The sequence below is a fragment of the Stegostoma tigrinum genome, chromosome 22, assembly GCF_030684315.1.
Source record: "Stegostoma tigrinum isolate sSteTig4 chromosome 22, sSteTig4.hap1, whole genome shotgun sequence".
In the NCBI taxonomy this organism is placed as follows: domain Eukaryota; kingdom Metazoa; phylum Chordata; class Chondrichthyes; order Orectolobiformes; family Stegostomatidae; genus Stegostoma; species Stegostoma tigrinum.
Genome location: NC_081375.1, coordinates 15,411,618 through 15,426,417, shown reverse-complemented (window position 1 = coordinate 15,426,417; position 14,800 = coordinate 15,411,618).

Sequence of the window (14,800 nt, the reverse complement as noted above, 5' to 3'; positions counted from 1 at the left end):
CTGCCTCTACCACCATTACAGGCAGTAAATTCCACACTCACATAACCCCCATGAGTGAAATACATTTTTTACCCTCACACCTGCTATAATCTTTCTGTCTCTTACCTTAAATCAATGCCCCTGATCATTGATCCTTCCATCAAGGTGAAATGTTCCTTCCTGTCTGTGTCCTCATAAATTTATACAACTCAGTCATGACCCCCCCCCCCACCAACTCGCTCAGTTCCAAGGAACACTACCCTAATCTATTCAGTTTCTTTCCATAACTAAATTTCTCCATCAGAGGCAAAATACTATGGAGTTGTTTTGACATTCCACGTCATAATCTAGCTCTGTGCCACTACACTTTGATTATTTCAGTCCTAAGAAACATATTTAACTCCTTCTTGAAAACATTAATTGTTTAATGCTTTCTGTGGCAGAGAATTCCTGACACTCACCACTCCCCGGATGAAGAAGTTTCTCTTAATTTCTGAGCTAAATGATCTATTCTGTATCCTTAAACTGTGACCATCAAGGCGGTCAATTTACTGGGCTGTTCATATTTCACCATCTTTTTAACTTACACTTCCACTGGATGAATCAGGAATCCTCCTGACTCAGAAAGGATCCCTCAGACATACCTTGGAACCTATAGAATTTTGATAGGCTACAGAACATAACTGCAGAAAGGCAGCAGAGAACTGCTTTGAGAAACATGGTGGTTCAAGTCTGGAGGTCTCAAAATCATTAATTTGACATTTATTTCTCTGGGGACCTAAAGGAGCAACAGATCTTCTCTGAGCTCTGCGATAACAATGTGGATCATTCTCCCTTGCCCTTCCATGATCATGCCTTCATTTACTTTGGACCTACCTTCCATCTTCCCCACATTGTGCCAACCTCAAAGCATTCATCAAGCCACATTGCACATCCATTTAAGATTTACAAATAACATTGCTAATTCTGATTGGATGTTTTCCTGGAGGTTTCATCACATAACCTCCTGCCTCAATCCTGAACTGCCACAATTAGACGCACGCCAGTTCTGGAGCAAACAGTGAAAGATGATTTCATTGGGTGATCTCTGATTTTTATTAATTGATTTATTAATAAAGAGCACAGAGTTGAACATTGTGGATGTTGCAGTGGATGTCAATGGCTGTGTTGGCACAGGTGGTTGAATTTACATTTTCATTAGAAAGACAGAGGTTGAGGGGGGACCTGATTGAGGTCCTCAGAATCATGTGAGGTATAGACAGCTTGGATAGCAAGGAGCTTTCTCCCCAGAGTTGGGGACTCAATTGCTAGTGGTCACGATTTCAAGGTGAGAGGCGAAAAATTTCAGGGAGATAAGCGTGGAAAGTTTTTTACGCAGAGGGTGGTCAGTGCCTGGAACCCGTTGCCAGCAGAGGTGGTCGAGGTGGGCACAATAGCATCATTTAAGATGTATCTAGACAGATACATGAATGGGCTGGGGGCAGAGAGAAACAGATCCTTGGGGGCGACAGGTTTAGATCGAGGATCTGGATCGGCGCAGGCTTGGAGGGCCAAAGGGCTGTTCCCGTGCTGTAATTTTCTTTGTTCTTTGAACAGACAATTCCAAGAGTGTTGTCTTTGTAGGCTGATTGAAATTCTCTTTTCCTGTTCTTTCTGAAGTGGCTGACTGGCAGCTCTCCGATTGAGAGAAAGTTTTGTCATTTTTCTTTACATGCAATGCAGGGGTGTTTAAATGGCTGTTTTTCAAGATGAATATGAGAACTAGGAACAGGAGTAGACAACTCAGCCCCTTAAGCTTGTTTCACCTTTAATACAATAATGGCTGATCTCATAGCGGCCTCAACTCCACTTTCCTGCTCATTCTCCATAACCCTTCAACCCATTTAATCCATTACTAATATTAAAAGTCCATCTATTTCCTCCTTAAATTTATTCAGTCCTGGCATCCACCATACTCTGGAATTATACATTCCGCATATTCATAACCTCATGAGAGAAATAATTTCCCCTCATCTGTTTTAAAACTGTTACTCCTTATCCTAAAGCTATGAACTCTCAATCTAGATTATCCCACATGAGGAAACATCCTCTCAATGTCTACGTTGTCAATCACCTTTAGCATCTTATATACTCAATTAGATCTCCCCTCATATTTCTAAACTGCAGATAGTGTAGGCAGAAACAATTCAATCTCTCTCTTCATATGAGACACCCCTCATCTCTGGAATCAATCTAGTGAACCTCCACTGAATTGGCTCCAATGTCTCTCAATTCCTTTTCAAGTAAGGGAGCCAAAGCTATCTGCAATATTCCAGATAGTGTTTCACTAATGCCTTGTACAGTTCCAACCATACTTCCTAATTTTATACTCTATTTCTTTAGCAATAATTGCCAAAATTCCATTTGCCTTCCTTATTACCTTCTGTACCTGCATATTAGTTTTCTACGATTCATGCACAAGGACACCCAGATCCCTCTACACCGAAGCACTCTAATGTTTCTTTCCATTTAGGTAATAGGTTGCCTTTCTATTCCTCCATCCAAAATGAATAACCTCACACTTATCCATGTTAAATGCCATCTGCGTCATGGAGAAAAATACTCCATAAAACTTGATGAAACTGAAGCCCATAATCATAAAATTAAACCCCTACAGTTTTACAGCATGGGAGGAGTCCCTTCAGCCCTTCATGCCTGTGCTAGTTAGTGACCCAAAGTAATCGAGTTTGCTCAAATGTGAGGTCCTGCCCTCAAAATGGTCTTTTGGCAAAGAAGTGGGGAAGGAGGAAGTGGACAGTTGGTAGTTCTACTGGTTAAAATTGTTTCTGTTTGCCACGGCCTGCATATGTTTTGAAGTGCAATTAGTGAAGGAACAGAAGACAGCTAAATTGTGCAGCAGTAACTTCAGAGGCTTTTTTTTATGATCCAGCATGAATGAAGGCAAGGTATAGTAATGTTAAGTGATACTTCAAAGTCAATTACTGGTACTACAACTCTGTGAGGTTAACACTAAGCAGTGTAGCAAGAAGATTCAGGCAGGTCTTGGCACAGTGCTAACTATATAAGTGTCACTGGGCATGATTAACTGTGATGTAACATGAGCACTGAAATAATAAAAACTTCTAATAAAACCTAGCATTCCAAATTTCAGCTCCAGGAAATTCTACAGATCCGCAAAACCAAGTCTGTATCATTGAATCAGCCATTTGAGAAGAGAAGTTGATGTGTTTCCCTTAAAGTATCTGGTGAGCACGACTTTTCCCAGAAGGGGAAGGATTTGACTCAAATAATTATTCCATCTAACAATTATTGCAGCCCACATCCTCAGCCTTCCTGGTACCTTGGCAGAATCTCAACATAAGAACACAAATTAGGTCCGATACTAAATAAAAACTGAAAGAGCCGTGGACGCTGAAAATCCCAAACAAAAACAGAAGTTGCTGGAAAATCTCTGGCAGCATCTGTGAAGAAAAATCAGAGTTAAAATTTTGCGTTCAGTGACCTTTCCTCAGAACTCATGAGGTCAGGACTGGGATATCTGGTAATGGTCCCAATTGGTGTTTTACAACACAGGTCTAAGATAAATAAGAATGTTTCAGAGGAAATTTTTCACAACCTTCAGTTAGCAGGTACATTGAGCCTGGGCACTATTGTGATATAAAAAAACACAAACGGCCAGCTGTATGTGCAGCACACTGCCGCAGACAGGAATCAAATGAAGACCCAGATATTTTTATCAAAAAGCACACTGTTTATAGGAATGATAACGTTATAATTGATAGCCTCCCTAATGAGATTGTGCATCTCTCTATTTGAATGTTTACTCACCTTTGAGATCAATGTTAATCTCACCGTTTATAATTGGGTTTCCCTCTGCAGCAGCCGAACTGCATTGGCTTTAGAGATAAACATGACTGGAAAAACAAATGAAAGTATTTCCACTGTTATTTGATCTAATAGCAAATTAAGTGAACATTTAAAGTTGGATGTTGAAGCCTTGTGGAGGTCCATTAGCTCTTTTTGAATTCTGTCCATGGAATGGAATTAAACCATTCATAAATCAACATTTCTTAAAGCAGAAAGCAGATTGAACTGAAAAAGAGGACTAAGCTTCACACTTTATTATCTAATAGACAGTTAATTCACTGAACATTGTGCTTTGTCAGCATTTTCCCTTTGATCTAAAACACTGTGCGCTGGTCAATGCATTCTAAACTTTCCCAAAGGAGTTCTTAGTGCACCATAAATGACAAAACGCAGTTCCTTGTAGATAATATTCTTGGCAACAAGTGGTTTATGCCATCAGGCATCATGGTTGTACAGATATATGCCATTCATTAAACTTCTAATCTCATTTCTCTCCTTACAGAAGGGAATCTGAACCAGGCTTCTGGGTGAAGGGAGGTGCTTTCTAATCTTAAAACAAAAAGCCAGAATTCTCAGCACTTGATTCATAATATAGATGCATTCAGCTGATACAAAGGACTTACAGTAAGCAACTGACCTTGGCACATATCTTTCTTCCAGTCATAACGCAGTCAGAAAACTCTGATGCTCACACTTTTGTCTGGTGAACACTCAAAGCAAGAGGTATTTTAGTGCCTGCTGGACTTACCAAATCAGTTTCGGATGCAAATCTCCATGGGGTCCTGATAACTAAGATATTTAAGAGAATTTAACGTGTTACACAACATTTCATTCGATCCGGGGGTTTCAGGAAGTTGGCGTATTTACATTCAGAGATTTTAAATTATCTACACAGGTGGAGTCGAACCAGTTTTATTTCAGGTTAAAGCAGTTCATTTTGGAATCATGTCACTGCGGGTAAAGGATCAACACAAACTTTCTTTTGTGTCACATTTTCATTTATACGTGGCCTTTCCTTCTTGTTTCACCCTGTATTTTGCCCGTGTCATTCCTGAATGCCCTAACCTTGCAGCTCCAAGGGCACCGGCAGCCATTCTTCATGTGCGAGCATAAATGGTGTATGCGCACTAATTATTTAATCTCGGGGGATTGGGGTAGAACAGATTACAGAATTGTTACAGCACAGACAGAGGCCATCCAACCCATTGTTTCTGCGCCCACTCTACGTGGGAATAATTCACCTGGTGCCAATCCCCTGCCTTCTCTTCATTATCTTGCACATTCTTTCCTTTCACATAACATCCAATTCTCTCTTGAATGCCTCAATTAATCTGTCCGCACCACAACCTCAAACATGTCATCGCTAACCACTCACTAAGTGAATAATGCTTTTGCCCATATTACCATGTGACAATTACTTTATGCCAACATGTTCTTGATCCTTCCACCAACAGGGACAGCTTTGCTGTATTTATTATGCCTGGACAAGTCATAATTTTGAATGCTTTGATCAAATCTCCAATAAGTCCAAACTTCTTCAATCTGCATATGTTACAACCCGTGGAGACATTTCATGATTCCTTGATGCATTCTCTGTAAAAGCTACACATCTTTCTTAAAATGTTGCACCCAGCACTGGCCAAAAGGATGTTCAAAGCAAGTTCAACATTAATATCTTTGTTATAAGATAACAAAGTGTGGGGCTGGATGAACACAGCAGGCCAAGCAGCATGTTAGGGGCACAAAAGCTGACATCTCGGACCTAGACACTTCATCAGAAAAGGGGGACGGGGAGAGGGTTCTGAAATAAATAAGGAGAGAGGGGGAGGCAGACTGAATGAAATGGATGTGTGGCTTGAGGTGGGAGGAGGGGATAGGTGAGAGGAAGAACAGGTTAGGGAGGCAGGGACGAGCTGGGTTGGTTTTAGGATGCAGTGGGGGGAGGGGAGATTTTGAAGCTAGTGAAATCCACATTGATACCATTGGGCTGCAGGGTTCCCAAGTGGAATATGAGTTGCTGTTCCTGCAACCTTCGGGTGGCATCATTATGGCACTGCAGGAGGCCCATGATGGACATGTCGTCTATGGAATGGGAAGGGGAGTTGAAATGGTTCGCGACTGGGAGGTGCAGAGGTTTACTGCGATCCGAGCGTAGGGGTTCTGCAACGCGGTCCCCAAGCCTCCGCTTGGTTTCCGAAATGTAGAGGTAGCCACACCAGGTACAGCGGATGCAGTATACCACATTGGCAGATGTGCAGGTGAACCTCTGCTTAATGTGGAAAGTCATCTTGGGGCCTGGGATAGGGGTGAGAGAGGTGGTGTGGGGGCAGGTGTAGCATTTCCTGCGGTTGCAGGGGAAGGTGCCGGGTGTGGTGGGGTTGGAGGGCAGTGTGGAGCAGACAAGGGAGTCGCAGAGAGAGTGGTCTCTCCACAAGGCAGACAAGAGTGGGGTTGGAAAAATGTCTTGGGTGGTGGGGTCGGATTGTACATGGCGGAAGTGTCGGAGGATGATGCGTTGTATCTGGAGGTTGGTGGGGTGGTGTGTGAGGACGAGGGGGATCCTCTTTTGGCGGTTATTGCGAGGGCGGGTTGTGAGGGATGAGGTGTGGGAAATGCGGGAGACACAGTGTTCAGCAGATGTTCACCTGCACATTCGCCAAGGTGGTATACTGCATCCGCTGTACACGGCTTGGCTCCCTCTACATTTCGGAAACCATGTGGAGGCTTGGGGACCGCTTTGCAGAACACCTATGCTCAGTTCGCAGAAAAGAGCTGCACCTCCCAGTCGCAAACCATTTCAACTCCCCCTCCCGTTTGTGAGACTAAATGTCCATCCTGGGCCTCCTGCAGTGCCATAATGATGCCATCCGTAGGTTGCAGGAACAGCAACTCATATTCCGCTTGGGAACCCTGCAGCCCAATGGTATCAATGTGGATTTCACCATCTTCAAAATCCCCCTCCCCCCACTGCATCCCAAAAACAGCCCAGCTCGTTCCCCGCCTCCCTAGCCTGTTCTTCTTCTCACCTATCCCTCCTCCCACCTCCAGCTACACCTCCATTTCCTACCTACTAACCTCATCCCGCCCCCTTAACCTGTCCATCTTCCCCGGGCTGACCTATCCCCTCCCCACCTATACTCTCCTCTCTACCTATCTTCTCCTCTATCCATCTTCAGTCCACCTCCCCCTCTCTCCCTATTTATTTCAGAATCCTCTCCCCATCCCCCTTTTCTGATGAAGGGTCTAGGCCCAAAATGTCAGCTTTTGTGCTCCTGAGATGCTGCTTGGCCTGCTGTGTTCATCCAGCTTCACACTTTGATATCCCAGTTTCCCCAGCATCTGCAGTTCCCATTATCTCTCCTCTCAACATTAACATCCTTGCTTTTATATTCTATATCCTTATTAATAAAGTCTAAGTTGCCATATGCATTATGAACCGGACGCCAAGCCTGTCTTTTCCGGTCGGGATCCATCTTCATAAGAAGGATCTCAACCCAAAATGTCAACTTTCCTGCTCCTCTGATACTGCCTGGCCTGCTGTGTTCCTCCAGCTCCACACTGTGTTAGCTCTGACTCCAGTGCCAGCACTTCCAACTGTCTCACTAAACCTGTCCTGTCACCTTCAATGATTAATGCACATGTAAATCTGGGTTTGTCTGCTTTCCCCGCCCACAGCCGACGCCGACGGAACCCCGTCCACGGCCAACAACCTCATCGCTCCGCCCACAACCTCCACAGCCAGCAACCCCAGAGGCGACAGCCACACTGAGCCCTGCCGAATCTTCACCATCCCCTCAGACCTCCCACTGACGAGGATGAACGGTCAGTCCTAAGCAAGGGGCTCACCTTTGTCCCCCTACAACCACACATCAACGAATACCGGTCACGTTTGGACATAGAGCAGTTTTTCCGCCGCCTTCGCCTCCACGCTCACTTCTCTAACCGGGAGCCCAACCCTCCCTCCACTGACCTCTTCACCCGCCTCCAACACAAGTCCTCCTCCTGGGCATCACCCCCAGGCCTCCTACCCTCCATCAACCTCGTCATCTCCAACTGCCGTCGAGACATCAACCACCTCAACCTCTCCACACCTCTCACCCACTCCAACCTCTCCACCACAGAACAGGAAGCCCTCCACTCCCTCCGCTCCAACCCCAACCTCACCATCATACCCGCAAATAAGGGTGGCGCAGTGGTAGTATGGCGCACTGACCTCTACATCGCCGAGGCCAAATGCCAACTCTCCGACACCACCTCCTACCGCCCCCTCGATCATGACCCCACCCCCGAGCACCAAACCATCATCTCCAACACCATTCATGACCTCATCACCTCAGGGGACCTCCCACCCACACCCTCCAACCTTATTATTCCCCAACCCCGCATGGCCCGTTTCTATCTCCTTCCCAAAATCCACAAACCTGCCTGCCCTGGTCGACCCATTGTCTCAGCCTGTTCCTGCACCACCGAACTCATCTCCACCTATCTGGACTCTATTTTCTCCCCTTTGGTCCAGGAACTCCCCACCTACGTCTGTGACACCCCCCACCTCCTCAAGAACTTCCAATTCCCTGGGCCCCAACGACCTCATTTTCACCATGGACGTCCAGTCCCTATACACCTGTATTCTGCATGCAGATGGCCTCAAGGCCCTCCGCTTCTTCCTGTCCCACAGGCCCGACCAGTCCCCCTCCACCGACACCCTCATCCGCCTAGCTGAACTCGTCCTCACCCTCAACAACTTCTCTTTCGATTCCTCCCACTTCCTACAGACAAAGGGGGTGGCCATGGGCACCCGCATGGGCCCCAGCTATGCCTGCCTCTTTGTAGGTTACGTGGAACAGTCCCTCTTCTGCACCTACACAGGCCCGAAACCCCACCTCTTCCTCCGTTACATTGATGACTGTATCGGCGCCACCTCTTGCTCCCCAGGGGAGCTCAAACAGTTCATCCACTTTACCAACACCTTCCACCCCAGCCTCCAGTTCACCTGGGCCATCTCCAACACATCCCTCACCTTGCTGGACCTCTCTGTCTCCATCTCAGGCAGACAGCTTGTAACTGATGTCCATTTCAAGCCCACCGACTCCCACAGCTACCTACAATACACCTCCTCCCACCCACCCTCCTGCAAAATTTCCATCCCCTATTCCCAATTCCTCCGCCTCCGCCGCATCTGCTCCCACGATGAGGCATTCCACTCCCGCACATCCCAGATGTCCAAGTTCTTCAAGGACCGCAACTTTCCCCACACAGTGGTCGAGAATGCCCTTGACCGCATCTCCCGCATTTCCCGCAACACATCCCTCACACCCCGCCCCCGGCACAACCGCCCAAAGAGGATGCCCCTCGTTCTCACACACCACCCCACCAACCTCCAGATACAACGCATCATCCTCCGACACTTCCGCCATCTACAATCCGACCCCACCACCCAAGACATTTTTCCATCCCCACCCTTGTCTGCTTTCCGGGGAGACCACTCTCTCCATGACTCCCTTGTTCGCTCCACACTGCCCTCCAACCCCACCACACCCGGCACCTTCCGCTGCAACCACAGGAAGTGCTACACTTGCCCCCACACCTCCTCCCTCACCCCTATCCCAGGCCCCAAGATGACTTTCCATATTAAGCAGATGTTCACCTGCACATCTGCCAACGTGGTATACTGTATCCATTGTACCCGGTGTGGCTTCCTCTACATTTGGGAAACCAAGCTGAGGTTTGGGGACCGCTTTGCAGAACACCTCCGCTCGGTTCGCAACAAACAACTGCACCTCCCAGTCGCGAACCATTTCAACTCCCCCTCCCATTCTTTAGATGACATGTCCATCATGGGCCTCCTGCACTGCCACAATGATGCCACCCGAAGGTTGCAGGAACAGCAACTCATATTCTGCTTGGGAACCTTGCAGCCCAATGGTGTCAATGTGGACTTCACTAGCTCTAAAATCTCCCCTTCCCCCACCACATCCCAAAACCAGCCCAGTTCGTCCCCTTCCCCCACTGCACCACACAACCAGCCCAGCTCTTCCCCTCCACCCACTGCATCCCAAAACCAGTCCAACCTGTCTCTGCCTCCCTAACCTGTTCTTCCTCTCACCCATCCCTTCCTCCCACCTCAAGCCGCACCTCCATTTCCTACCTATTAACCTCATCCCACCTCTTTGACCTGTCCGTCTTCCCTGGACTGATCTATCCCCTCCCTACCTCCCCACCTATACTCTCCTCTCCACCTATCTTCTTTTCTCTCCATCTTCGGTCCACCTCCCCCTCTCTCCCTATTTATTCCAGAACCCTCACCCCATCCCCCTCTCTGATGAAGGGTCTAGGCCCGAAACATCAGCTTTTGTGCTCCTGAGATGCTGTTTGGCCTGCTGTGTTCACCCAGCTTCACACTTTATTATCTTGGATTCTCCAGCATCTGCAGTTCCCATTATCCCCTCTGCTTTTCCACTGCCTTTGGAATTGCACCTTTTAATTTCCACTGTCTCTCACTTTTTTCCCACCTTTATGAACCTACTTCACATTTCTTTCCATTAAACTGTGTCTGCAACCATCTGCTCATTCTTTCAACCTCTTACTTCTTCTTTAAGATTTGCAATATCCTCCTCACAGTTCACAACACACTTTTAAGTTACATATTATTTTCAAATTTTGAAATTGTACCATGTACCTCAACATCATTAACATGTATCAGGATAAGATCGGGTCCTAACACTGACACCAGTATAAATCTTCCTTCAATCTGCAAAACTAACCATTAACTTCACTCACCACTACATTCTACTTTTGATAATCGATATCCAAGCTGCACCTTTCGCTTTTATTCCATATGCTGTAATTTCGTTCATAAGTCTGTTGTATGACACTTTATTAAGTGCCTTTTGGAAATTTTTGTACACCACATCAATAACATTATCTTCATCAAAATTTGTTGTTGCTTCATCAAAAATTTCAGCAAAGTTAGTTGAACAGATGTGCTCTTCACAAAGTAAAGCTGGCTTTCCTAGTTAAACTAATCATAGCAGACAAAATCTTATCCTTGTAACTGTCGGACACATTGACTTCCAATGTATGTCAGTGGTCAGCAAAAGGCAACAGGAGGTCTAGGCCCGAAACGTCAGGTTTCCTGATGCTGCTCGGCCTGCTGTGTTCACCCCAGTGTTATCTCAGGACGCCTGGCTAATTCTCTCCCTCTCCTACCCATTGAGGGGCTCTGAGTCAAATTGTAATGCTCAGCAAAGTCCTTCAACTGAACTTTGATTCTTGTGGTTTATTAAGTATTACAAAATATCACAAAGTATTTTTCGCAGAGAAACAGGCCAGTTAGCTCATATTGTCTATACTGGTGCATATGCTCCACATCAGCCTTCTCCTATTTCGAGTAACCTTGTTCTTTGATTCTTTCCTGAATTCATGTGGGTAGACAGCTTCCCCTTGTACACATCTGTACCATTTGCACCAGTCTCCATGTAATGTTGAGTTCCACATTCAAACTGCTCCCTGCAGTTTCTCCTGAATCCCCTGACGGATTTATTGGGTGACTACCCTGTGTGATCAAAAAGTTCAATGCTTAGATTGCTTACATGCAGGTCAGAATAATGGTGACAGCACAAAGTTTCATCACGGTCCCAGCTGAGGTCGAGTTGGGGCCTGCAGCATCACTGTGCTACACAGTAAATATTGTGGTTCAGTGATTCTCCAATAATTGGGGATACTACCTGGAGAAAAGGAAGTGACTGTCTTTGATTTGTGACCCCTTACTTCTGGCCTTGTCCACTAGTGAAATGTGAAAACATTAAAGCCTGTGGCCTTCATGCTGCAAAGCAGGACAAGTGTAGATTTAGTGTGGTTTTGATGGTACAGGCAGCCAGCCAGAAGGGTCTCTTCTGTATATTCTATGATTCCAGTGGGAATGTGGACCTATGTCCCATTGATTGATATTGGCGTTGTTCTGGCTGATGGCAATTCTTCAGATGAGGTACTTACTCGGCTGCCTGGGTTTTCCTTGGTGAGTCTTTCAATGCTGGCCACTCACTGGTGCTGCCATCGTAGACAGGCAGGTAAACCTCAAAATAACAAGGGCAACGTGAATCCATACCCACTGTGACACCAGCAGCTGAGAACATTCCTTAAGGGTAGTAACCGATAGCAACAGGATGTAAACTGTACCAGTCCTCACGTATTATGTAGTTTTTTTAAAAAAGTTCTAGTTATGTAATAATTGTAAATGTAATTTTTTTCTGATTTAACAGTCAATATAATTTACACCGAATTTTAGTCTTAGTGTATACATTTGCATGAGAGAGGCAGGTGCAAATAGGTTTAGAGTTCTATCTGGCTAGGGTCGCAGGTGGGTCAAGGATAGGGTAGATCAGCAGACAGTCAGATCGCGTTAGTTGGGGGGAGGGGTGGGTTGGCTGGTGTGGTGAGGTCAGTTCAGGTTGAGTTGGGTGTCAGGGGAGGATCAGTGGAAGGCCCAGTTGGGGAAGTGCTGGACGATTCAGAGATTCGGGTTGAGTAAGGAGTGTCAGCTCACTGTAGTGCCAGGGGACAGTTTGAAGGTTCCAGCCAGGGGTGTCACATCAAGAGTTCAGGTGGGGAAAAAATTGCAGGTTCTGAAGGAGAGTGAAATGGAGCTTGAACACAAGCTGTTTCTCTCTTTACAGGTGCTCCCTGTCCTGCTGAGTTTCTTCAGCACTTTCTGTTCATATTCCTGTGAGAAGATCTGAGCCATGTCCTCCACATCAACTGTATCAAACTCTGTTTTGTATGGCTCAGTTAAAGGTCAAGTCAGTACACTCCCATTCACTCATTACAGAGAGACAGCTGGGGGTGGTGTAACCTGAACAGTTGAGAAGGAGAGTCCTTTATCACGGCCTCATCATGTGCAGCAGTTGAACCCATATTGTTGGCATCACTCTGCATCACAAACCCAAACCTATTTATTTTTCTAAAGAAGGATGCTGACCCCAAAACAACAACTTTCCTGCACCACTGATGCTGCCTGACCTGCTGTGTTCCTCTAGCTCCATACTTTGTGACCTCCTTATAAGGGGTGCGATGTCCCTGTGAACTGGAACAGTAATTTACACTTTTACACTTATTTGTTATTCTCTCATGGGATGCAGACATTACTAGCAAGGCCAACATTTGTAAACCATCCTAGCTTCCCTTGAACAGAATGGCTTGCTTGGCCATTTCAAAAGCCAATTAAAAGTCAACAATATGCCTGGATTACATGTAGGCCAGACTAGGTAAGGACTGCACATTTTCTTCCCAAAAGAACATTAATGAACCAGATGAGTATTTACAGCAATCATTGAGAATTGGCATTTTTAGACTAGAGATGTTAACCGGGGCATACAGAATGTATCAATACTTGTAGCTGCTGAAGGTAGTGGATGGATGCTCGATTTTAGACCTTTATTTAACAACAAGTTATCATCAGGGGATCTCAACTTAGCAGTTAGGCACAGTTCGTGCACCCATTGCTTTGAACTCCTAAGCTGATCACCTCTTTATGTACCATCCCAGAACGCAGCATGTCTTACTACGTAAAAACCAAAAGATCTGAGGGTGCTGGAAATCAGAAACAAAAACAGAAACTGCTGGAAAATCTCAGCAGATCTGACAGCATCTGTGATCTGAAACATTAACTCTGATTTCTTTCCACAAATGCTGCCACATGTGTCTGAGCTTTTCCAGCAATTTCTGTTTTTTATCTCACAATACGTGAATATTCGTTGTTAGAAAACCACAGCCGAAGAAGGAAAAATTCTCGACAATCCTTAATCATCATTAATGAAATTCCCAGAATGTACATCAAAAGATAACAAAAAAAATAGACATCAACATTGTGACCATCCATCCTACTCAAAGAGATCTGATAAATCTGTTTGTTCTTCCTGTAATACATGGATTTATTATTCAGGTTGACATGACAAAATCTGTTTCTCATTTAAGTATTCTGTGTGGGTTTTTCATGAATTCTGAATAAAGTTTCAATTTATGGGAATGTCTTTCTTTGTCATGGACATGCTCTTAAATTTGACTATACACAGTTCATCTGCTAACCACAAACTATCTGGATCCTTGTGAAATAAATTAGAGACATCGCACTTCAACTCTTGTATAGATTACATTTTTCTGAATGGCACTAACTAAATGTAATTTTGTCACCTTGAAATTTTAGATCTCTAAATGATTCTATGAAGCAAACTGGTTTTAAATGAATTCGATCACATTTTTGATCATGACAGATTATGAGTGTGTTTTCAGTCCCAGGTATTCTATAAATTCAGAAGTACAAGAACAATGAAGTGCTATTTGAACAACTTGGGTAGGTCAAAATAATTCCTTCTTGTGGTCAATGCATGCTTAGCCACATTAAAGAAGTTGGATAATGTGTACAGTTCTGGTCACCATACTACAGGGGAGGATGCAGACCCGGTTCAGTCAGTTATAAAGAGAGACAGGATAGGCTAGGACTGTTTTCCTTAGAGCGGAGACTGCCGACAAGGGGATCTGATTGAGTTTTACAAAGTTCTGAGAAGCATAAACAGGATAAATAGGGAGAAACATTTTTTCCCCTTGCTAGAGGGACCAGTAGCCAGGGGATTCTTATCTAAGATAAGAATCAGTAGGTTTAGAGGGAATTTTAAAACCCTGAGGGTTCTGGTGGGAGAAGTGGGACCCCTCAAGATATTTAAGTAAAACTGAGATGAACACTTGACATACCAGAGCTTACAAGATTATAGGCCAAGAGCTGGAAACTGGGACTAGAATGGATGATGACCAGCACAGGCACAGTAGGCCAAAAGGCCTTTGTCAGTGCTGTAAAATCTCAATGTTACTATAGGCATTTTGTTGCAGAGGTCAAATCACTCCTCAATCTTACAGGCTAAAAAGGAATTTTACATGTTACAAAGGAAATGCAGAATAGAAGTGT